We start from the raw sequence: 25888 nt of genomic DNA on the forward strand, positions 1-25888 counted from the left end.
CCCAGTCCTACCTACACAATCTCAAAACTCACATCGGGTTGAGAGGGACACGGAAATTGTACTTGCACTGAAGGAGAAGTCAACCTGTAGTGAATCTAAAATGAACTGCTATATATTTATTAACCCAGCTGTAGCAGGCAGCCATGAATCAGTGACAAGAAAATGAACCCAAACAAAGCTTTGGAATATTTTTGATTGCCAGATAATCAGGCCTGAACTTGCAGTAATGGAGTATCCTATCCTTCCTCCCTGGTTTCTAGCAAGTAATCATTTTAGTAAGGACCCTGTGCTGAAACCACTTCTATAAACATTTACTCAGCAAGGTAAAATGATTCTTCTCCCCGGCTGGCAACATTTCTGTCCAGTGATTTGTTCACAGTTCGTTGTTGTTATTTTTTATTTAAACATACCGAGAAGATTCTACACTAGCCTGAAACTGAGGTAGAAAATTTAAGAACTGATCATTCATGTGGATGTGAGCATACAAAACTGTTAAATATATTACAACAAACTTCCCTTAGGAAGCAAAAATCTGAGGTTGGATGAAGTAACATTCCTTATTGGGAGCAGCAGGGAGGTTGGGAGAGCTAAAATCTCACCAAGCCCATTCAAATTCTTGGGGAAAACAAAAATCAAAACAAAAAACAACCACCTTTTTTTTAGTGAAAATACCTAAAAACAGGAAAAACAATGCTCTTCCTTGGTTATTATTGTCACTGGGCTTTACATTAGATCAGGGTGCCCAACGTATGGCCTGTGGGCCATACATGGCCCAACAACAGAGCATTTCATAAGGCCTGCAGCCTGCTTCAACACAATACACTAATCATAGACTATCAGAGTTGGAAGGGACCTCAAGAGGTCATCTAGTCCAACCCCCTGCTCAAAGCAGGACCAATTCCCAGCTAAATCATCCCAGCCAGGGCTATGTCAAGCCGGGCCTTAAAAACCTCCAAGGAAGGAGACTCCACCACCTCCCTAGGTAACGCATTCCAGTGTTTCACCACCCTCCTAGTGAAATAGTTTTTCCTGATATCCAACCTGGACCTCCCCCACTGCAACTTGAGACCATTGCTCCTTGTTCTGTCATCTGCCACCACTGAGAACAGCCGAGCTCCATCCTCTTTGGAACCCCCCTTCAGGTAGTTGAAGGCTGCTATCAAATCCCCCCTCATTCTTCTCTTCTGGAGACTAAACAATCCCAGTTCTCTCAGCCTCTCCTCATAAGTCATGTGCTCCAGACCCCTAATGGCTGATTCATTAGCATTTTGTTGTAATGTTTACATCATTTTAGTTTACACAAGTGTGTAAACAGCCAATACTGTTCATAGAAACAACCTATTTAAATACAGACTAAATAAGCTGAACTTAAAATATAAATCAATTCAGGTGACTTTAAATCATATTAAAATATGTAGAAGCTGTTTGGCCCACACATGGCTGTGCTTATGTTTATAAGGCCCCGATATGTGTAACAAGTTTGGGCAGCACTGTATTAGATCATTAACTGAATCTGTTTAAGTTCCAGAGCTAACAATGGTCACACAACTCCCATTAACCTGAATGGGAATTTCAGTGTAGATCAAAGGTGGTATATTACCCTAAATGTAGCACATGAAGGTACAGAGTCAAGTGTAGATTCCTTTGTAAACATGCTTATGTTACCTTAAGAAATCCAATTACAATGAGCATAGATACCCGTAATCATGTCAACTTCATGGAGCCTCTTACTTCTGTATCTCCAATATCTAGCAATAAAACTGTAATCAGGGTATGTAAACACCACATGATGGCTGATCTCTGTTATTGTGACCTTTTTCTTCATGAGTAATCCCATCTGCCCTGATGAATGGAGATAATTGCTAGATCAGATTAGCTCTCACATATTATATTGCACATCTCCTGGATATTTTTTCCACTTCTATTGTCCTGAAGGACTGACTTAAAGTGCTCGGCACAACAGTTGTGGAGAGTTTTACACACTTGGAATGTCTGAGGCATGGAAAATTCCAAAGACTGTCATAGCTGTAATGAAGTGTTAATTCAGTCATTGTGATGTGGCAGTTTAATTCCTTATCTCAAGTTGTCTTCAGTTACCTTATTGAACTGAGTGTGTTAAACTGGAGCCAGCAGACTGAAAATTCAGTACGCCAGCTGCAGATTCTGTAAAGAGAGACAAAATGTCCAGAAGAGAAACCCTGAAGGCAAGAAAATCTCTAATTATTATGGAACTAATTTATTACACCAAGGAAACACCATGGTACCTGTCACCAATCCAGCCAAGACTAGGAGAGACCAAAAGAGCTGCATGATGACCTATGTGAAATGAGTAGGTGTAAGCCTTCCCCACACTGCCTTGCAGATATGCCTCCACCCTGCTCTGAACAGACCACCTTTTGTGATGAGCGGTAGCTCCATACCTGTTCATTACTTGGCTTCTTGGTTGAGCCTGTCAAAAGAATGAGGGCTCTTGTCATATGAACACTTTTGTGCTACAAACTGGACCAAGATTTAACATGTCAGATGCACCGAACAGCCAACAGATAGTGATAACTTTTGGTCCTTACTGACCAAGATTCAGACTGGTCAAGTCTGGTGGACTTTCTGCCACCAGAAACACTCCTCCAGGGTCTGGGCTGACAGAAGTTGTTGCACATACTGGATGAGTTTAGCACTAAATGTTTATATTACCTTTTAACCTAATTGCTATGATGGTTGAAATTCACTTAGATATAGGCTGAAAAAATACATATGGCCTTTTTCTCTGTTTGTCCTGTTCACTTAGAGGCTGCACCTCATTTAACTTTGCCCTGAAAAGGCCTCAGATGAGACTGGCTGATGTAAAGAGAAACCCACTATTTTGGCAGGCAAAAGCAAATTCCCAAATATTTACAATATCTGCAACAGGTCAGTTACATATACAATATCATGAATAGAATAGCATGGGCCATTGGGTCTACTAGATGAGATGTTCATGGCAATGGAACCCATTCCAGTTTGCTGTTAATTTAGCACACTGGATGCCTCTCTTAAAGTGACTGAAATAGAAACAATCAGCAGAACTCAATGGCACTTTTGAAAATGAAATGGCAGCCAATTAATCACTAGATACATCATAATATGTTGTCCTTCTCTAGGACTGTCTGTCCACAGGTCACACCACATCTTACAAACAGTAAGCTAACTAAGTCGCACAACCTCCTATGAAGTAAAGAAGTATTGTCATCTCCATTTCACAAATGGGGAAATTGGCACCAAGAGTGAAATCCAAGGCCCAGTGAAGTCAACAACAGGCAGGATTTCACCCTGAGAGTTTTAAATGACTTTCCCATGGTCTTAACACTGAGAGTCTATGGCACAGCTAGGATAAGAACCCAGATCTCCTGACTTCTAGTTCTATGCTGTAATCACAAGGCCAGCAATGACCCCATCATGATATCAGCTGGTCCCTTTTCTTTTGAAGCTATTATCTTTCCACACAAGGTTGAAAATACAAGTATGCCTAACCCAAAACATGCATTCACAAGCACAATGAAGAAAACAACAGTTTCTCACTGGTTGCTTTGTTTCTTTTCTCACGTGCCTCTGAAAATTCCCAAAGGCACTGTGATAATCACTGCAGGAAAAATTAATAGCCTCTTTTGTTTTCAAAGCTCACTCAACAGTCTGAGTCTCTCTCAAGCTTTCACTAAATCCTCTTTGACCTGCCTCATCCTGTTTGTTTGTACATGATACCCCAGGAACTACCAGGGGCATTTCAAACTCACTGGCAGCCTGTGTTGTGGCTTTATTTTACCTGAAGGCTTTGGAAAGGCTTGTTCTCCAGCCTCCTGGAGCACATCCTTGACCTCTGACACAAGGCCAGCCAAGCCTTTCATAGCTGAGAGCCTGCATAGTGAACAGGTTTTGATTGGTTTTCCCCAATCTTCTGAAATTGGTGCATACCCAACAGCTTGATATAAAAAGGAGCAGGAAAAAGAATGCATTGACAGTACCAGTCTACACTTCACCTGAATTTACAGTACCCAATGAAAGCACTCAATAAGGATGTATACTACATGTGGCACCTGGTGAAACTGTTCAATGAATATACAGTACTTTAAGTAATTCACAGTAACTTAAGAGGAGGCTGTTTTTTAGGTGAAGGAAAAGAATACCTGCCACAGGCACAAACCTTGCTCATGAATAGATGGCTCACACAGTGGAGTGTGTGTTTGTTTAGCCCCCTTCCTCTTTATGTTATACCAGACTGCCAGAGTCACTGCAAATTTTCCAACCATCTTACTAGGCCATTTGCATTTAAATCGTTTTTCCTGTCATTATGTAAATCTCTTAGTACAGCTGAAGTTTCCATTTTTCTCTGGGGGGCTCCAAGGTGGCTCAATCTAAAAACTCTATACCTCGTGATACCGACCCGTTGAGTTAAAATTAAAGCCATGTGACTCACCTCATGAAACCTCAAGTCTCACAGGTTTTGCTTAGAGATAAGCCAAAGAAGGTAGTGTTCAGCGCTAGAATGGAGTTAATCCTCAACTCAGAACCCTAGTCTAGACCAGAGCTCAGATTTAAATTTGGATTTGATGGCACCAAAACTTTTGGTGTTGCTCTCATGAGATTTTATCTCCAAAGAGACCATCCAGACTTGTGAGATTTCCGCCATCTGTGCAAGAATTGTGCTATCTTGAGCTGTATCAAAACTGTACCCAGAAAAGGGGTGTGTCTCAGTCTGGGAATTGTGTGGGCAACTTTGAATCCAGAGGCTGAAATCTTCCCCTCTGCAAATGCCAATGTACAGGGAAGGGAGTTCAGATTTAAAGTTCCATCTCTAGTTTTGTTGCAAACTCAGAACTCTGCTCAGATTCACATGGTTGGTTTCACGTTGAAATTATGTAAATTTAGCTTTGAATGGCAGCTGAGTGGGACAGGGCAGCAGTAACAGGACCCTAGAGACTACAGGCTGAAGATGGGCGGAGATACAGATGCAGAATTAGTGGGCCTGATTTAGTGACTCATAAGAAGTTCGGCTCAGCAGGCGCAGCCCAGGCAAAGCTGGCTGGCTGCCTCCCAAATCCTGAGCATGGCTGGGTACCTGCTTAGCCCCCAGCTCAAGTAAGCGCAGTCCCTGGGCCTTCTCTAATCTATGAGAGTTTCCTCAACTGCCTATAGACTACTCCAGAAACCCAGAATAACCAGAGCACAGAGAGGCCAAGCTATAGCCTCGCTCCATTATGGCATAGCCCAGTTACACCTTCAGCACACCCCTATGTGGAGGCATCTGGGGGATGCAGCACAGGACCATTATGCCGATCTTGCATTACCCAGGGAATCCCAGCCTGTCAGGGGAATTCCCAGCTGGGGGAAGGGCTACTTTACACAGGACCAGCATAAAGGGGCTAGAATGCAGCCCAGAATCAGGAGCAGGGTTAATCCGGAAGATAGAGAGTTAGGGAGATGTTTGCACCTTAACTTTGAATTTTCTTATTTTATTATTGAATTTTTTTTTAATCACCTGATATTGGGTGTGTATGTATATAAAGCTAAATAGTCTCAACTTTAACTCATCTTAAAGTTTTTGGTCTGGGAAATTTTGCCTTACACTTAATAGTCACATGAGTATAACACTTTACTTCAGTCTTTCTCTTGCTCTAGTATTTATGATGAACCATCACAAGGTTAGCTAGGTGCCACCCACTGAAGGATCCTTACTGACTTCACAGGATATGTTGTAAGGTTTCATCTCTCCCAAGCAAATCACTAATGTTCACAAAGTGCTTTGAGATCATGTGATGAAAGGCTTTATGGAGCTGAAACCTCTTATTATGTTAGTCAGAAAAACACATTTGCTGTAAGGGAAGAACAAAGGAATGAACTGTGGGTCCCAAAAAAACATCTAATGTAAATTAATTTGCTCAGCAGCTGTAGTTTGCTGAGACAGATTGCATATTTTTATTGTTAAAGTAAAAATGTTCCCTGGGCTTGTATCCTTAATGCTTTATAGTGCTGCTTATTACATTCCAGGTCTAGACTAGTGTACAAATTCAATTCCTTTAATAAATAAGGGATCCACTTGAATAATTTAGCCTTTGTCCAGGGAAAAATTAATGAAGCCAGAAGACACACAAGGCCCCATAATCTTCCCCCCTTATGGAAAAAAAATAGTGGAAATCTGGCAGCTAGCAGGGGCAGGCTGTGTGTGTGTGTGTGTGTGTGTGTGTGTGTGTGTGTGTGTGAGTCATGGCTGCCTGCCGACACTCCTGATTCAGAACAAGGCAGCAAGAACAATAATACTGAACTATACCAACTAACCTTCAAGCTTAGTCATAGTTTCTCACAGCTAATGAGCAGAGGGAGCAATGAATCTTTGATTTATGATGCTCTGTTCTGATAAATTTAGCCTGAAGACGACAGCACCATTTTTTTTTCATCACTCAAGAGGCATTCTTTTCCCATTCTTTCTCTTTTTTTGTTGCGTTTTTTAATCCTTACTGAATTTTTAAAATACTGGTGGGCACTTTCTTACCCTCAGCTATAGCACCTGAAATCCAGAGTAACTCTTCTGAATCTGACAGACCTTGTTTCTAGTTGTTTTTTCCACTCCCTTATCTCTGCTGCATCAAGCTGTTTACACAAAATTATCATGGCGTTGCCCTTGTGACACTCCAGTGCTGTGTGTGTGAGAAGATACTTTGGATCTAATCCCCTGTTTTAAAATCACCATTTGGCCTGAAATGCCTCCTGGTTATTTTTAAGCCCTGAGATCAATCATTTGGAAAAATATGATCAATTCCATTTTTGCCCATTATTGAACTATCCAAACACCAATCCACAAGATTTGCAAATTATCCTTTTAAAAAATGGATTCTTTCTGAACTATAAACTTGCCAGGGACTTAGACCTCACTGAGGGGTAGACCCTTTGACATGTCTGGAGAGATTTCCTTGAAATATAATGAAGTTATAATCTAAAAAGGCCACAAACAACACCACACCTTTTTGGAAAATTCAGGGGGATGACAAGCTAAGTTTAGGTTGCTGGCTCAACCAGATGTGGGAAGCTGCTTTCCTGGAATGGATCTTGGCCTGCCTTGAAAATAAAACCATCAAGGAGACACAGGGATCCTTTGGTACCAGCAATGGTCTAGATTACTCCTGCTATTGGATAAAAGGGAAAAGCCCCACTCAAGATGAGATGGTGGGTAAAATAAACCGACCATGTTATAAGCATTTGAAAACAGTGCAATGTGCTACATTATGCTACTTTTTTTTTTTACCAGCGCATGCGTATGTATCGAGCACCATGCACGGAACACAGTCTAAAGTAGTTTATGATGGGCCAGTCATGAAAGAGTAAAAGGATCTAATTTTCAAATATTTTAGGCACACAGTTGCAAACACAATGTGCATGCCATACCAACTGCTAATGCAATTGGCATCTTTTCTGGTACTCTCAACAGAGGCCTAGAACGGACTCGGTCACAGTGACTGAACTCTCCTTTGACCGCTACTGTGAGTCTCTCAGTATTTGCCGATGAAGCCCACAGGAGTGAGCCTCTCGGCCTGGGTCGACAGACAGAGGCTAGTGTTCTAAAAATAGCTGTATAGGCACCGCTTTGACCTTGTGGCTCAGGCTGGAGCTCTGAAGCCCACCCCATCTTCTTAGGCTTCGGAGCCCGAACTCCAGCCCGAGCCGCAACTTCAAAGCGCTGTCTACACAGCTATTTTTTTAGCACTGGTGCAAGCCCACTAGCCAGAGTCTATTGACCTGTGGTGGCAGGCTCGCTCCCAGGAGCGGTGTAGACATACCTCCGGGTCAAAGTGGAGTCACATGGGTATGGTGGGAAAGTTGCTTCCTGGGAATACACAGAAGGGTTCAATGATTCTCTGGGATACTGTTTCATTTTAATCTATTCACCATGGAAAATACTAAGGAAGTTGTTCAAGGAATTCTACTTACTTTGGAGTCCCTTTGCAGATCCCTGTTTCTGCATATTTATTTACAGTAACACTGGGGGTATCCGAAAGAATGAGGTGAGACCAGGTTGCCAAAAGCCTCCAACAAACTTTAAATGTAGCCAGAGCCCACACAACAGCACCTGCCTCCCCTAAGACTGGCAAGAGGCAGCATCACCACTAAATGAACACTTTGTTTCCTTTCCCAGCCTCTCTGAAACCATTCCCACCTGCAACCTCAGCTAGTGGAGAACGGAAAACCTATTACAAGTTAGAGAGGTGTGTGTGCGCGCATGTGCATATGTGAGGGAGAGAGGTGCACCTAAATTGAGCCCTCTAATCTGAACCCTTTCAAATATAGGTGGGTGGAAGTGGGAGGGGCAATGTACATTGGAATCCTGAGATACGAATTGATTCCAGGTCAAACCAAAATGGAAAGAGGCCTATTTGCTGGTACAAGTTCACATGCAGGAGACGCCTTGGAAGAACTGCCAACCTCACGAGATTTCAACTTAAAATGTAGGTATTCTCATGAGATCAGCGATTCTCACCGGATTTCTGCTATTGGGGGTTGAAGTCTCATGAGAACAGCTCATGGGATTTTGGTGTTGCAAAACCTGAACCCCAGCCCTGCTTCAGCCTTTAATCCTGAACCCCGCATTGCCCAGTCTGATCCCACTCCGGGTCTCAATCCAAACATTGCCTCTTCAATTAATCTCTAATAACAATAGAGATTTAAAAAAAAAAAAAAAAGAATTCAGTCTCCAGGGCTGGCAAAACAGTGGCTCCCCCCCCCCCCCCCCGACAAATTCACTTTAAAAGCAAAGAATAAAAGAGAGGAGAGATTATGAAGGGATCTGTCCACACAAAAACTGGGAGCAACCTACATTTTTTTCCGTAATGGAAGTGGAGGAATGGGGTTGGGGGGAGTGGGGTGAAGCAGTTATCCCAGTTCTTTGGAAAGAACAAAGGGATGAGTGGAATATCCCATTCTGCTTTCTCCCGCCCAAGTTCAGGAGATATATTGCATCTCAAACCCAGGCTCTGCTCAAGTGAGTCCATGATATACTTTGTATATTTGTCACAGCTCTGACGTGAATGGCTAAGTATCACATTCACACAGCTTTACTTTGCATTACTGCTTGATCCTGCACAGTGCAGAAGCCAAGGGTTTCACGTATATAAGTGCAAAGTAGAAAGTGATGTGAGACTTGACACCCACGGGAATCCGATCCTGCACTGCTGGGAGCGCTGCTACATGGCTGCCAAGTTACTCCTGCCCAATAGCAGGAGTGTGTCCTAAGGGCCAGATTATGCTACACTTCTTCATGTGACATAGTACCTTACTGAAATCAAGGTATTACTCCAACGTGACTACAGGTGACTGAATCTAACCTTAAGAAGGGAATATGTAGCCACTGTGAGGAAGGTCACACTTAAGCCCATGGCTCCTCAGGCACTCCCATTCTCTGATCACACCCCATCGCTTTTTAGCCTTGCATTCTCATGACTAAGGTCCAAAGTCAACTCAGGTCAATGGAAAAACTTCTGTTGGATATCAATGAGCCCTGCATTTTGGGGATGCAAGGAGCATGAGACTTACTTCTGTCCAGTGCAGAACACCATGCTTAGATCTTTGCCATCTTTGCACACACACACAGCCTCTGCTTGGACTAACGGTGGAGCATTTCAGCACTGTGCATCATGCTGTATCATGCAACCTTCAGGATCAAGGCGTCCGGGATGCAGCTATTTCTTTGCAGGTATCTTTGCCCTTCATAATAAATACCATGTAACCTCAGTACGAATTCACTGGTTCAAAAAGCAGCATAATTATCCAGGGAGGTAGAGACAGCCCAATCAAAAGATGGGAAAGGAAATAGCATGGACAGGAATAGAGCTGCTCTTAGAGAAAGCTGATGACCCACAGGGGTCCATATTTGGAATTGAATGGAAGAATTCAATCCTCTGCCTTGTGTAAGGCCCAACATGATTGGCTAGTGTGGGAAAACAACTACACACACCAAATACGTATTTCCTGAGTCAGATGGCAATAGTATATGCACAAGTATTAGAAAATTTTAACTTGTAATTATTTCAGATGAACAAACAGTCTGAAGAGAGACAGGGACTCCAACAGCCCATGTGTCTGTGTAAGCATGTAAGACATTACAGAGCTTAAAAAGAAAAAAAAAAGAGAGAGAGGGAACCACAAAATAATAATTTAAAGTAATAAACTTGTTACAGCAGCAATAACGATTGCATTCTATTCGAGCTCATGAATAATTCAACAGGCCTCTGCTTCACTCCATGTCTCGTGGTATTTTCAAACCTGCCAGGATTTTCTGCTGGTAAATAATGCAGCTGCGGTATTTAAACACACACAATCCCCAAATAATACTAAAGGTTTAACAGCACTGAGGCTGGCAAAGGCCAGTCAGAGAAGGTGGAGAGAGGAAATCCGAGAAAGGTAAACTACTCCATTGATCTGTCTGGGCCTTCTGTCTCTGCAATTTTCAACTGGCTCATCCTCACCTTCAGAAATGCCCTAAAACTGCCAACCTCTCAGTTAGTCTGTTTTATGAATCTATGATAGCCAGTCCATTTGGCATTACTCTTCTGGAGAAAGCTCAGGAAATAGTCTACAGTAGGTTTTCAGTGGCAGAATAAAAAATACCAAGAAAGATAGATCAAACTCCAGTATTCGAATCTTTCTTTCCTGCACTGTGATTTGTCTACAAAGTCTTCCATTGCAAGTATAATTATGGAAAAAGCTGGGTACTTTGGGCAGCTGATTTTACTGGAATGGCAGTCAGTGTCAAAGGGAAATTAGCTCAGTTATCCACTGCTAAACCCCAGCATGCAGGCACTGACATCTTGGAATTCATGAACCTAGTTGCTCAAGCCTTTTACAGCTGTTACATGTAGATCTCTAAGTTCCTGTAAGCATATTAACTACCCTCAGTGAGTGGGTCTCCTGTTGCTTCAGACATAGAGGGGAAAGATTGGAAATAGATTTGAAGTCATGGTTAAAACTTGACTATGACTTACTGCATAGTTCTAGGCTTAACATCACAGTGAACTTCTCTCCTTCGATGTCCGCTCAGCAGATGAAAGACAAGAGTAAAGGAAAGGCTGCCCAGGAAATCAGAGAATTAAAAGATATAGTCGGGTGATAAATGGCCATGATATTTGCTTTGATTGATTTGATACTGATGGGATATAAAATGAAAGATGTGCAGGTAATAATAAGGGATGGGTAAACCACATAAGATATAGAAAAGGGACAAAAATGGACCTATTCATCCAGAAGCCTGACCTTTGTTGGTTTAGGGAAAATAATGCTGGATCCAAACCACCTCTGCTTTTGTTTTTGCAAAATTGCCCCACCACTTCCTGTTTTGTCCATTTCCAGATCAAATTAATAACTGACCTGAACCTTCACTCAACACTCAAACCGAACCTGAAACCCCAATCTCTTTGAGGCTCAATAAATTGTGGAGAACTCCTTCAAACATCCCTAATAAATAAATAAATAAATACCTACCTACCTACCACACTTTTCCTCAATAGATCTCAAAGTATTTTACAAAGGAGTGCAGTATCATTATCCCCATTTTACAGACAGAGAAAATGAAGCACAGAGAGGTGAAGTGACTTGCCCAGTGTCACCCAGTAGGCTACAGGCAGAGCTTCGTTTCTGGGAATCAAACCCAGCTCTCCTCAGTCTCAGTTCAGTGGACTAGGTGCCTCCTATCCCAATTATTTTTCATTACAAGTCCTGAATCCTGTTAGAAGTGCAACTACCAAAATACAGTGAGAGAGGCTGGTTCTACAGCTGATATAGCAATCTCATAGCCTGTGCCCAACCTGGGTTTGAAGATCCAAGAGACCAGGAAAATTCAGCTTGTTTTCGAGGGGTCAGATTAAGGCATGATCTTTGGGGTCTAGACCCCAGGGACATAGGAGGCCTGGACAGAGGAGTGAAATATAGGCAGAGTAGCAAGTACAACCAGAGTGTACAGCTGATAGCTCCAAAGTGGGCAGCTGCACTGCCTCACTCAAGAAAAATCAAGAAGGAAAGAGTCCACCCGGGGGGAGCCTACAGTGAACTGTAAAAATAGTCTGGAAAAGAGAGAGAGCCCTGACACTTTTTGGTGGGGGCAGGAATTTACTGGATCCAGGCCCAATGTAATGTGAATCCTCTCCTGAAAACATCCAAATCCATCCCTAGGAGTAATGTACCCCAGCCGCTGCTCTGCACCTTGCAAGCACAAACTGCAGCTCCTTTTAAATATCCCACCATATGGCCCGTCAGGCTCGGGGACAGGGATATAAAACCTCATGGTCCAAGGCCTATTCTCCAGCTATTAGGGTGAGACCTTCATAGAGGTAGATTACCCCATATGTGTCTATTGAGCGGTTTCTTACTCCTTCCTCTGAAGCATATGGTGATGGCTAGTCGGAGAAAAGATACTGGACTAGATGGACCTCAGGTCTGAGCCAGTCTGGTAATTCATATGTTCCTAAAACAACTTGTTATATCCCAGATCCGCCCTCCAAATGATGGGATTGCTGGTTAACCCTTGAGCTGGCAACAGTGCTACCAAGTGGATGCCCTTCTGTTACTGTAACTTACTGACCCACAGAGAAGGGACCTCCTCCCATTTCAAGACACTTTGTCCAAACTTTTCTATCTGTGCTCACATGTAAGCTTGGATTTGTTCCTTTTTACTTAGATTTTTTATCTTGCTGCTGTGGTTGCTATTGTTCCTGTATTTTTTTTTATTAAATTACAGAGGTTCAGGATCAGAATAAGCCTTCCTTTCCAAATGTGTCTGCTAGCGATTGGCTGGCTCCAGGGGAGACAGGGAGGAGGAGGAAGTAGAAGAGAATTACAAGGTTTCAGATTCCTGTAAACAGAGAAACATTTTTCCAGTCATCAGACTCTGCGTCCAGTGGAAATAGAGCTTCAATTTCCCCTAGTTAACACAGAGGATCTGGTGGCTGTGCTGTTGACATACCCACTTCTTCTCTAGCAATTGCTGTATGCTGTTTAGTCTTCTGCTGATTCAGAAACCTTGTCTCTGGGCAGTCATTGCTGTGGTTTCCTTCTCCTTTATTTTCCAAGTGTGCCTGGCTTCCAGCCCAGGAGCAGGTGTCTAAGCTCTGGGGGAGGGGCATGACAGCACTGACTTTCTCTCTCCAAACCCTGGATCCGAACTCTGCCAAACTTGATAAAATTCAGATATGAACTTACGGATTCAGGCTAAATTCTGATAAAGAGCAACATAAATTTCCCTTCATCCCACGCCTTGCCCCATCCTGAGATACATCGCCGTGTTTTCTTGTACTCCATCTGATTGTCTGTATGCACTTGTTGTCTCTGGCCTTATACTTTTGTAAGCTCTTTTGAGCAGGGTTCTGTGTTTGTACAGCACCCAGCACCATGAGGCAGTAGCGGTACAAGCTCCCTAAAAGTGTGAGGGAGTGCCACTGGTGCCCGAACCATGCCCCAACCCCCATGCTGCCCCTTCCCCACACCACCCTTCCCCCCCAAGGCCCCATCCTCGCATTACCCCTTCTCCTCGAATGCCACCACTGCCCCACGCCACCCCTTCCACTGAGGCCCTGTTCCCATGCCACCCCTTCCCTTGAAAATCCCACACCTCACTCGCTCCTCCCTGCCCCCATCCCTCACTCTTATGGTTGGTCCCACTTTTAAAAGTGATGGGGCCATGACCCCTCAGGTCCCCCTGGAGTGCCCCTGCAATGGGCCCTGGTCCATGACTGGGACTCCTAGGAGCTACTGCAATACAAATAAATAAATATTAGGATATGGCAGGATCACCACTGCCAATAACCGACATTTTCCATTAACCTAATCAGTGTTAATACCCTTATGAGTATGGATACACACAGCTTGATTCCCATTATTCTGGCAAAGAGAGCAACAATGTCCTCTAACTTACTACTGGAAGTATCTTTGGCAGTCTCCCATCCAAGCACTATTCCAACGCAACTTGGTATTACTTGTTAAAGCCGACAGACAGTATGAGTGCAGGCACCTAGTTACCATCCACATAGATTGCTGAACTCTTAAGAGGAGGGGTTCTGGACATAAAAAATGTGAAAAATTACTAAGATAAAAAACAATGTGAAGCAATAATACTAATTTATATCTGCAAATTGCTAATATTGATTTTACAATTTGCACATGTACGATACAGAAATACTGTACATACATATAAGAGTACAGAATTATAGTGCTGCATTCACTGACAATGCCAGCTGACACATTTAGCAGGAAGGATAGTCTTATGGTTAAAACTCATGTCTAGGTTGGGTCTGTTCTTGGCTCTACTGTGTGACCTTGGACAAGACGCTTCACTCTTCTGCCTCAGGTCCCTCATCTGTGAGAGAGACATTGTGAGGTTTTGTTCATGTTTGTAAATCATCTTGAGATCCTCAAATGCATGGCACTATAAGAGTGCAAGGAATTATCATTTTCACGCTATTTCCCATTCAACGGTGATGACCTCAGGACATAATTAAGTGCAACACAAAGGTATTTGCCACAGAAGTCTTCTTTCAGATATTCTACTGCACTTATTAGTTTGATGGGTTTTCTACAGCATATGTGAGAAGCATTCATGGTTATCATGGAGGTGAGTGGATGCTAACCTTACATTTAGCCAAACTCCAGCCCCTCTGGAAGTATTCATGATGCATCTGTCAAGGATTAAAATTAATTAATGGCTGTTCCAGTCCATTTGCTACTGGACATGTGTCCATGTCACAAAAACATCACATTTGGCACTTATCCTTTTGCTGGCACCTTAGCAGAAGCCAAGTATGAAATGCATCAAAAGACTAGACTTTCCCTTCACTTCTAGGTCAGAACTGAGGCCCTCTGGTAGATCAGCGTGGAGGAAGCGTTAATTGCTCGTCTGTATATATATATTCTTTTATTTTCCAGGGCTGATAAATTGGTATTTCAGCAACACTGAGTTCACACACACACACGTACGTCTGATGGAACAATTTTTATAATGGGGGCGCTGAGAGCCACTGAACCAAACTGTAAACCCTGTATCTGATGGAAACCACTTCAAGCCAGGGGGTGCGGCTGCACTTCCAGCACCTATGCACACACACCTCTAGTAGATCAAAATCAGGACTCCTCCTCATGCAGGATGCTTATTCCCAAAGCCTACATTATAATTCTTCATACTGCTGCATAATGCATTTGGTATGTGATGATTCAGGAATTTCCTTCTTTGCAATGTGTCTGTTTTGAAGACTTCTTATTTCACCCTCTGAGCACATGCACTCTATGCTATTTTAGAGTCGACCATTTGGTAAGCTTCTGAATTTCTCTCCCTCCATATTGAACTGAGTGTGTGCACACACACAAAATCAGGCCTGGCCACATTATGGCAAGAAGCGTTATGCTCCCTGTGCGCTCAGGACAGCTATGACAACACTAGTTTCAAACGGCTAACTAGTTGAGACTCCCTTTCAATTGCTCTGGTGTTCCTCAGGTTCCCAAAGTGATGGATTCACTGGGCAGCTGTGATGTGCATAATACATACACCCCTCAAAATGCCTTTAATACTCCCCCAACTGTACATGCCATAGGAGATGGAGGTTGCAGTTCTAATAACTTTACATTCATTTGGATAATAAAGGGCCAAAGGTCACGTTGCCAAAGTCACATTCGTTTCATGTAACAGGTCAACTCATTTTGTTGATACAATGGTTAAGCAGCAAGGAGATTAACTGTTTGCTCTGTCCCAAGGAGATGATCTCATCTGCGATAGATTTTGCTTTTGTTTCACAGAGAGAGAAACGATTTCCAACTGGGAGCTTCAATGCAGCATGTGCAACAGAGATACGCAGTACAAAGCAAGCCCCTGCAGTTCAAATAAAGCGACGAATGCTCAGGGTTTTCAGGCAGTGTATTGTATGCTTTGGACAGTTGCCAGAAGCAGTGTATGTGCGTGGGGTTACTTGAGAGGAGTAAGGGGGGGAGGAGGGGAGTAAAAAACATACCTCTTCAAGAAAGGCAGAGTCAAAATTAGGAAAAGCGCATCTGTGCAACAGCCTGGCTTTGTGTCCCTTTTAGTGGCTGGTCCCACACTAGAGAGCTGTTCCTTTAGCTCTGGTGGTAGAAACTAGTGCTTTTGGTGCTAGAAGTCACAGGTTCTATTCCTACTGATGACCTGGTGGAGGGGGTTCAGGAGAATTCAGCTCTGGTTCTACACTTACAGAAAGGTTGGGGGCCAGGCTTTGGATTCCTGCTCATTTTAAAAAGTAACATCTGTAGCACAAAGAAACCTGCCAGTACCGTTAACCCTAAACTCTGCAGCATATGATTTTCCATTGTCTTTACAACAGTAAGTCTCTAACTGATGCCTCACAGATCAGTTCACCAGGTGTACTGTCTGGATAAGGACACATTTCTAAAGCTCCACAAATTACAATTTTCATGCTTGCTTAAATCCTTCCTCCCACATCCCTAAATTCCAAGACTCCTATAGGGACATGTTGGCTCCCAGCTTGTGGGAATGACATGCCAAATCTTTTACACATTTGGGTTTATTTTTAGGCATTACCCCTTTTCAAAACAAAAAATAAGGAATGGAGTCAACATGCAGAAACAACAAGCCCAGCAAAATAGGAGCCCTCGCTGTTACATGTTGCTAACACCTCAGGCACAACCCCAGAGGTTTATTTGTGAAATTCCTACAGGAGGGATGGGGAGAAGGCCACTCAAAGATCTCAGAGCTGCAACGGGAGGTACACAACATGTTTTAATACGCTCAGGAAACGATTGTGCAAACTACAGGAAAGTAGAGAGAGTGGAGGTGGAAAATACATTCCCTAGCTGGGAAATCAGTGAAGAGCTAGAGCCTGGGAAGAGCTACGTCAAAGACCAGCAAAAAAGGGGAAAGAGGGCAGGAAGAGTCCATTAAGGAGCCGATGTACAGAGAAGTATCCCGAGTCTGGTGAGAGCTGGGAGGTGGAGCAGGAAGGAGAGACTGAGATGTGATCTGATACCCAGTGTTTCTCTAAGCAGTCTCTGGCAAGGGCATGCTCTGGCAGCACACAATGGGGTGTATTCTCTTGACGCTATGTGCTGCAATGACTGATACTTTAGTACCGCTGATCCCTGTCCCCTTGTAGACAGAAGTCTAAAATTAAAGATATTCAAGGAAACTCTGTAAGGCTCATCTGCCACATCAATGCCAGCCAAGGACCTCACTCTCCTGCTTCCTCCCTCTCCCCCCCAGCTTGAATAAAAATGAGTTTTGTTGGAACTTATCTTAATCTCCATTTGTCCATATTACAAAACCTCAGCATAACTCTTCAACAAGGCTCAGGCCTGGGAGGCTGTTCTATATTATCTATTTGTCCAGGCTTTTACACCACTCTCCTTAACACAGTGTGAGCAAATGATGTAGGGCAGGATTAAAGAGCACTGTCAAAGCTGTGTGAGAGGCCCACGATTGGGGGACTGTTCCAGCGGATGAGGAGTAAGGGGCAGAGATTTGTCAGGGGAGTTGCTAGTCCAATGTGTTCATACACAACACCTGGCTCAAACCTGGGTTATTTCACCCTTTCATAAGCACCATATTCACTCGCAAATATCAGAAGATATGTATGTACTGGGCCAGATTTGGCTGTCAGTTACACTGGTGTGAATTCAAAGTAACTTCTTTTGGCTTCCATTGCGTTCTCCACTTGGAATTCAGCGAGGGGGAGGGCCCCAGAACCTGGACTCCAGCCCGAGCCCAGACGTCTACACTGCAATTTTATAGCCCTGCAGCCCAAGCCCTACAAACCCAAGTCAACGGACACAGGTACTTTTACTTCAGTGTAGACATACACTTGCATGACGGCCCCTTCACTGTGCATGTGAGTGAATTTACATCCACTTTAAGGCCCCTTTACATGACTAGCACATTGCAAAGGGGCCGTAGTGTAAATGAAAATCAACTGCATTTGTTAGAGCATTTCCCCAAATTCAGGGTAGGGTGACCAGATGTCCTGATTTTATAGGGACAGTCCCGATATTTGGGGCTTTTTTATATATGGGCTTCTATTACCCCCCCCCCCCACCCCGTCCCGATTTTTCACATTTGCTATCTGGTCACCCTAATTCAGGGAGATGGGGCAAAGAGCGGACAACTGGGGGTAAGGAGAAGCGCCGCCACGCACCAAACCCAACCCTAAACTAGGTATGATCCAGAGCATGCAGACCTCCAAAAGGAAAGGAGCAATGAGGTTTCCTGGAAATGCCAGGATGTGGTACAGAGGCTGCACCAGTCCCAACTTCCTCCTCTCCTCCCACTCTCCAGTAAGGGCTGCAGGAAGTGCTCACATCACTTGTTACTTGGATGTGTCACTCACAGTTTGGATCAGCAGTGCCAGCCAGTTGGGCCATGCTGGTTCCCTTGTCGAGGAGACCATCTTTCTGAGGAAGGGCTTTGTGTTCTGTTTGAAAGACATATTAATGAGCATGCAGCTAGGCATACACCTGTAACAGTGGAATCAGCAGCACAGCCAGAATATGAATAACCCCCTCATTAAGCTCCTTCCTTGTGCTACAAAAGCACATAAAGACCCACCAACGTCACATCCCAGCCGCATACAAAGCCAGCGCCATGCTGCATAAATCATGCATAGCCACATCATCTGTTATAGATTCACAAAGCTGTAATCACTAATTATGCAGAGGTGTATTCAGTTACCTACAGAATATGGTATTCAGAGCCTCAGATAGCGCAGTTAGTGGCATACACACATGCTGTATATTTCTAGTCTGGAATTTTATGACTGTGATTCCCATCTCCTATAATGTGTAATATCTTATCGATCAGGGAGATACCTGGGCTTTTCATTATGAAGCTAATACCAGGAGCATGTGCTTTAGCAGCTACAGTCCAGGGAAGAAGCAGGGCAATGTGTATGACCCATGTGCAAGAGCCCAGATGAATGAAACTGACATATCTTAGAATTTGTATATGTGCTTAAAATGGCTTAATTTTGACTTGGGAAGCCATTTATGGAGCTGAAACAACACAAGAGCTTGTGTTACAAGTATATTTACTATCCAGGGTCTGGGGTGGATGTGAGGAGACCAGGGCACACATTATGCTAGACTCCTAAGTGGCTCCCCTGCAGCATTTTAAAAGCAAATACAAATACCGATAAACGTATGAAATAGACACCCCACATATCCCAACTCAGAACATGCAGCAACACCAACAGGGAAGTGCATCACCTGGTCATGCTATCAATGTAACTGGAGGGGAGCCCAGCTTGAAACTGACTGAATGGAGTTTGGCCTTTTGGATCTGGGCTTTTGCTTCGGGCCTATCTAAATTTAATAGATGGGGGGGGGGTAGGGGGGAACCCACAGCTCCTAAGATGAACAGCTTCCCCCTGCAGCAGGACTTCCTCAAATTTCTACCTCTGGGACCTTTCACTCTCAACCAATACTTAGTGGTCTACACTTAAAATAGGCTGACATAGCTACAGCACTCAAGGGTATAAAAAATCCAAACCCTGATGGCCGTAGATATGCTGGCCTAACCCCTGGTGTAGATGCAACGAGGTCAATGGAAGAATGCTTCCAGCAACCCAGCTACTGTCACTCAAGAAGGTGGCGTTTCTACCGCGACAGAAGAACTCCTTCCATCACCATAGAGAACATCTACACTACAGCAGGGACTGGACTTTAAGCTGTGTAGCCCAGAACTGGTCAACCAAGAGGTGAGAGATAGGGTGCCTTTAAGCTACCTTTGTGCCCTCCTGATCTTGGGCTGCTCAAGGGGTTGGAGAGGCCCCTGGTGTAATGTAGACAGTCCATGAGGACCTGTCCAAGTTATGGCAGATTATGGATGTTTTCTGCAGTGCCTACATTGGGGGAATTTTCCCATGGGCGAACCAAGGTTTTTACAACCCCTTTATTGCCCGCGGGCCCTGTTACCTGCTGTAAAAGAGATAAGCAAGGTTGAGGATCTCACCCTTGGAGATCAGCCAGTGCTGTACAACTGATTACTCATGTTATGCTGTCATGTTCAATAAAGCTCATAGTCACGCACCTCAACTTCATGTGTCTGCCACTTATTTGCGCTGTAATCTTTGATTATCAATGCAGTTCTGTACCTCAGTTTTCCCATGTGTAAAATGGGAATGATGGTATTACTACACAGAGGTGGTAGATAGTAATGGAATGTTTGTACAGTACTATCAACATGATGCAGGTAGGGACCACTTAATGTTCTATTGACCTTCAAACACACCTCCATATTAGGGTGTCCATCCATGCATGCCCCAAAATACCAGACATGCCGGTATTTCTGGGAACAGTGTGGGCTCGCCGCCATCTGCATGACTCTGTCCCCACTGGCATGTCCTCTCACTCCTGGAGGACACCGTTTTGGAGAGCACACTGCCCCACCTCACCAGCGTGACCTTGAATGCAGGCACATATAAGGTCTCACCAGTAGGGGCTGGACAGTGCGCTCTTCAAAATGGCATTCTCCATGTGGCATGACCTCACAAGCACCGTGCGTGCAAGGTCATGCTGGCAGAGGCAGAGTGGCACACTCTTCAAAATGGGGTCCACCGTCCACCAAAAACCATGATGGGTTTTGTCTCAGTACCGGACAGGGGACAAACCATTTAAAAGCAGGGCCATTTTAAAACCGGACTAATAGCCTATCTACTCCATACCCCTCCCTAATGGGTCTCAAACAAGTCTTGATATGGAGACATTTAGGAGTAAGGGGTTTTTCTGAGGGAGAAAAACAGGAATCTCTGGGGGGAGGAACAGCCACCAAATAAAGCCTGTAATGCTATCTAGGGTGATAAGTGGGGCAAAAGGCTGTCTCCTCCAAGCAGGCCAAGTGGTTATGCTGGGTTGGCATGTAGCACAGCAGCACAGTGTGACTCATGTGAGCTGCCCAGAAGCTTTAATTACAAATACCGAGTGCTCAGCCTGCCCTTTGTATAGAGGGTGTTTGTTTTAATGTCAGCTGAGTGCTGACAACGCCAGCCTGCACAGAGCTGGCTCTCTGTGCCTCCCACTCTCACACCCTCCAGTGGCTTAGAGGTGGAGTGCAGCAGTTGTTCTCAGAGCTGATTTATTAGCCTCATCCTGCAGTTATCTTCGGGGTTGGGGAGGGAGGGGCAATCTCATTTGATGACTTGCCTTCAGGGCCGAGCAGAGCTGTGAGCCACCCCCATCTTTGTGTCTGAGCTCGGTTAATCCAATGAGGAGTGTGGGGAAAGTCACATACTGCATAGCCCTGACGTGTCTGCAGAGGAAGAATTGACGTTTTCTTTAAGCTTTTTCCTTCCCAAATGCCAGTTATTCATTGCAACTGATGTGCACTTTGATCGCAGTACCTGCCCCCCATCTCCCATCATATGATGTGATTCAGAGTCACACAACGAATTGCTAACAAGAAGCAAAGCTACTGTAATAAGAGGCATTTATACATCTGACAGGATATATAACTGATAAACTTCTGTATGAAAGACTCTCACAGAAAACTTGTCACTGCCTAGACAGAACAGGCATCATTTGCACACAGGTGCATGGAAGAAGCAGATTAGATGGAAGGATCCAAGTGTTATCAAAATTAAAGTCACTGGATTGTTGTTTAAAAATAATAATACAAATTAAAGGGAAATTTTTGAGTTAAAAATCAAAAATATTTTTGCTTATTTTTGGTGCTTAGATACTAATGTAACAGGCACAGTAAAAAAAAATACCATAGCTAGACTGATTGATCAGAGGTACCCAACCTGTGGCCCTGGGGTCCCTTGGGACCCTTGAGGCACTAAAACGTGGCCCTCATGAGCATCTATGTTAAGAACATGTATATTTGATTACGAATTGAATATATGATCCCTGAGCCAGGCCCTGTGATTTTTAAATGGAAGTATTTGAATCAGCCCTATGACTACACGTGCTGCCTCCCCAGCTGACCTCCACAACTTCCCCTGCAGCCCCAGGAGTGCTCTGAGCAGCTGTGGTCTCTTCCCTGTTTTTGCCAGCTGGCTCTGGTCCCCAAGGAGGCATATGCCAGCCAGGATAGCCAGAGCACAGCATTCACCAGCCACACCCCTTCTCTGCCTGACTTACCCCACTACATCCCATGCTACGGGGTGCAGGGAAGGAGACATAGGAGCTGGCTATATTAACTCTACTTACCCCCAAACTGGGGGCATTGGTGGATGGTTTCTGCTCCCTTGACCATACCTGAGCAGGAGAGAGCAAAGTATTTGAAGTATTCATCATGGCCCCCTAACAATAATAATATGTTTCGCCCTCTGGCGAAAACAGTTGGATGAAAGTTATTGGATTAGATGTTACTAAAAGTAACTTACACCATTAAAACTGAAAAAAGGAAAATATGATTTACCTTTCACCACTTCTGCTGTTCACTGTCTACAATCACTCAGCTCAGCCAATGAAAGCAGACTCACTTCCCCATTTGTTTCCATCTAGCTTAGGGTTTTCAATAGCACTCATCACCATGGTATCAAAGTGCTGTTTCTAGTCAGCAGCGTTGCCAACTCCTGCAGTTTTATCAGAGATCTTGCAGCGTTTGGTGTTTTTCTTAAAGTCCCAGCTATTGGAATCAAGAAATTCCATGAGAATCACAGCTTTCATTTATACATTATACACATACATTTCCAGCCTTTATGGCTGCAAGGACAAGCCTGAAAAGTAACCTGAGTGTGACCCAAAGGCTCGGGAATCAGACAACAAAGGTTTGCTTGGGGGGCGGGGGGGAAGCGGGAAATGTTCTGGTTTTGTTTTGGGTTGCTGGTTTTTTTGACTCACAATTTCTAAGCCAATCTCATGATTTTGCCTCATGATCAGCAAGTCAAAAACAGTTTCATTTTCTGGTTCCAACGACTGTAATGTTTGGGTCATAAACCGTGCAAGAAAATGTTTGAAATTAAAACAAGTATTTAAATTTTCAAATAAATCATGAAAACTTTTTTTTATTTTAAGATTTTGTAAAAAGCTTTTTTGTTTGTTTAAACAAAACGTATCTTTGTAGCCGAAACCACAATTTCTCTTCAATACTTTGTGTGCGAGGACCCTGGGTCCATGCAAAGATGGCAAATGGCAAAGCACAGCCTCAAAAGAAGGTATCCTCGCAACACCCAGTGGCGCTAGGCTGTGCCTGACAAAACAGTATGAAAGGTTTTTCCCCCCCTATAATAAGGATCTCTTTCCCTGGCATTTCCCTGTACCTGCCCACCCCTTCTAAACCCCCACATCCCTTCTACTACAATGCAGATCTCAGAAAGCTGTGCCTGCTCTTCTCAGAACAGAAACGCAATTTGCTTCTACCTGACCTGGAAGAGTATATAAAGGTGCACTGCAGGCATAGCTGATGTAGCTATAACACATGGCTTCCTCTTTCTACTTCTACCTCTCAGCATTTGCGATTTAGTCCCCTTTTATCATGGTCTTACAGTATCATGGCTTGCTATTTAGTCTTCCATAGGCTTAAAAGGGCAGCTTCTCCTTGAGCTTATCAGTCAGAATAGGGAAGCTGCTTGATGGAGTGCCAGGAGGCTGCTTTAAGATGTCTTTTATGTCTCGATTAAGTCAATATTTTTTATTTTAATTAAAGAGACAGTACACAAAGGCTCCCCTTTAAATAAGATAAGGATGGGGAAGCATGCCCCCTACACCAAGCGAGACAGGAGGATGTGCTAACCAAACAGCGCAGAATGAGAGCTGAGGGTGCCACAACATGGGACTGTTTAACAGAAGGGAAGGCAGCCGTTTTGCCAGCAGATGCCCGTGAGCAGAGAACCATGGAGCACAAAATTAACACACTGGCTCATCAGGAAATGTTAATGTGGGCGAGATGGGAAATTGCTTCATATGGGCAAACAATCTGTGCAGAGCGGATAAGCAGTACCAAAACCTGGTACAAATCTGGGCAGGTTTATCAGAAATCCAGCCTCCTCTCTCAGCCTGCTGCACTGGGCTGGAAAATGCAGGCCCAGGGAAAGGTCTCAGACCCCAATGCCAAAGAGCAACCACCTCTGGAAAAAATTCTTCTGAATTGCAAAAAGCAGCAAGAAGTACTTTCAACCACTAGGTCAAAGGTGAGCTGCCACCTTGGCTGTCCTCTTGTTAGATCTCTTATGCTAGAAAAGGTGGGAAACCACCAATGGAATCCCAGGAAGTTGCAGTGAAAGGTGTTGGTTATTCACTACTGAGTCTCTTAGTCAATATTGAACTAATGCGCTGAATTTCTCGAGGAGCTGCTTTTCAGATAGCAAGATCTTGGCCCTTTTTGGTCATTAAAGAACTCAGTGGCACTTTTCACTGGAGCGGGATGGATTGGGTGACTGCATTATGCCTATCAAGGACTCTCACACTTTCTGCTCAGACTCATTTCTTCCAATTGTTCAGTCTTATTCTTTCAGTCCATTCTTCAAACTCTGTCTGACAAACTAAGTCATCTGTTTCAGTCATGTTACTATCCAGAGAACTGAGGTGCACCAACGGACCCATGAAGGGGCCCAGGCCTGTAACAATAGGGTATTTTGCAGGTCAGGATTGAGGTGTTTAGCAGAGCTGTGTGGGAGGACCTGGCATGGAATAGCAGAAGATGCTGCAAATCAGGTATGAGGGACACTGGCAGTGCTGAGTAAGTGAAGTTTGACCAATATGTGTGCTCTAGGCCTATTTTTGGTGTGAAATCATGAAAAATCAAGATAAACATTTGCTAACAATGCTGTGAGATGCTCATTTTCATGAGTTCTAAATTCACCCCTACATGTTAGGCTTTTAATAAATAAAAAATAAGAATTTTAATAAATCCAGGCTCATTATAACAATTTATTTCTTTCTATAATAGTCTCCCTAAAACCTAAACGTCATCCGCTAATGAACTCATTTCCACTACAAACACTGGCCTTCCTTTTTAATCTACCAGCTTCTCCAGAACTTTAGACACGTGCTTGTTCTCCCAGAGCACTTGCCCCTCCCTTCTCACTCCCCATTGCTTGGCGTGTTCTTCTGAACGGATTACTGGGGCCTGGCTCATTGAGACACAGCCTCTGATCTAACACAGTGCTTGCGGAGAGAGCTAAGCATGGGTCATTTTCCCCTTTGCAATTACATCACTGCTTCCTCTTTGCAGGGTCATTTGGAGAACTGAACCCATTTCACAGACTTCCCCTAGTCTCCCCTGTAGACCCTGTGGGAATCACAGGGATTTTACCAGCAGGGGGGCCACAGAAGGTGAAACTGAGTTTAAACTTCAATCAGCAACAGGATTTGATTAGGGCTTTTTTCTATTTGCTCCACAGTTTGTTCTCCCACTGCCCCACTTTGATTCTTCTCCTCTGGTCTAGCAGCCACTTCCAGCATCTGACACTTTGACCAAAACAGCCAAGCTAATCACCTAACAAATGGTTACAGTTAAAAATGAAGACAATTAGCACCTATAGGCCTGATTTTTCAGATGTGCTGAGCACTCACAACTGTCATTTATTTCATTTGGAGTTGTCAGCACTTCGCCCTCCCCCCAGAAATCACGCCCTATGGGTCCAGATCATTTTAGATTCTGCAGATACTAGAACCCCCAGGGCCCCATCTTTCCTGAGCCAACAGACCTGGAATTATCTGGTGAACTATAAAATATTTACTGGGGAAAGGGAGAAGAGATTTATTACAAGAGGGGAGTCAAATCCAGATCTAGTATAAGTGGGTGCAACTCCATTCAAATCAGCGGCACTGAATCCCCTTAACACCAGGTCTGACTTTATCCCTTCAGGTTTGTGTTCCCATTTGGAAGCAGGGCAGGTGATTGTGATCAAAGAGCTCCTGAGGGATTTCTCCAATTCAATTCCCAAGAGAATATATCTTGTGTGAAGCC

Source organism: Malaclemys terrapin, chromosome 8 (genome assembly GCF_027887155.1).
Source record: "Malaclemys terrapin pileata isolate rMalTer1 chromosome 8, rMalTer1.hap1, whole genome shotgun sequence".
NCBI classification, from domain to species: domain Eukaryota; kingdom Metazoa; phylum Chordata; order Testudines; family Emydidae; genus Malaclemys; species Malaclemys terrapin.